General features: G+C 46.0%; 1 protein-coding gene across 3 annotated transcripts in view; it reads left to right on the top strand.

Moving 5' to 3' along the window:
* Window positions 1–322, top strand: part of mpped2a (metallophosphoesterase domain containing 2a) — a 59,040-nt gene that overhangs the window by 900 nt on the left and 57,818 nt on the right. The window contains exon 1 of one of the 3 annotated variants that reach the window (XM_032516137.1): window positions 1–322. This exon is cut by the window's right edge and continues 582 nt beyond it. The exons of the other annotated variants lie outside the window; for them this stretch is intronic. The gene's annotated coding sequence lies outside the window, so the exon portion shown is untranslated. 3 annotated transcript variants of the gene reach the window in all.

Below are 322 nucleotides of genomic sequence, written 5' to 3'. Positions count from 1 at the left end.
TCCATTGCCAGGGCAGGTTTAGCAAGCTAAGCTACAGAGCTAGTTGCTGCTACTGTAGCCACAAGGTAGAGACAGACAGGCGAGCAAGGCGAGTTACACACACACAAACGCAACACACACACACCTACTGCACACGGCGAGGAGACTGTCGTAAAGCATGCTGCACACAAATCGGCCTGCATTTGCACAAAAAAGAGAGCACCTTTTCCGTGAAGCAGCCGTAGTAGTACTACTTCAGGGTTTAGATTTTGCCATTGGAGAAATGAGGTAAAAAGGCATCTGACAGAGCAGCTTTTAATTGAAGTGTGATTTTTTTTTTTTT

The sequence above is a fragment of the Etheostoma spectabile genome, chromosome 1 (assembly GCF_008692095.1).
Source record: "Etheostoma spectabile isolate EspeVRDwgs_2016 chromosome 1, UIUC_Espe_1.0, whole genome shotgun sequence".
Classification (NCBI taxonomy): domain Eukaryota; kingdom Metazoa; phylum Chordata; class Actinopteri; order Perciformes; family Percidae; genus Etheostoma; species Etheostoma spectabile.
The sequence above is the reverse complement of the archived record's forward strand: the minus strand, read 5'-3'. Positions and strand labels throughout refer to the sequence as shown.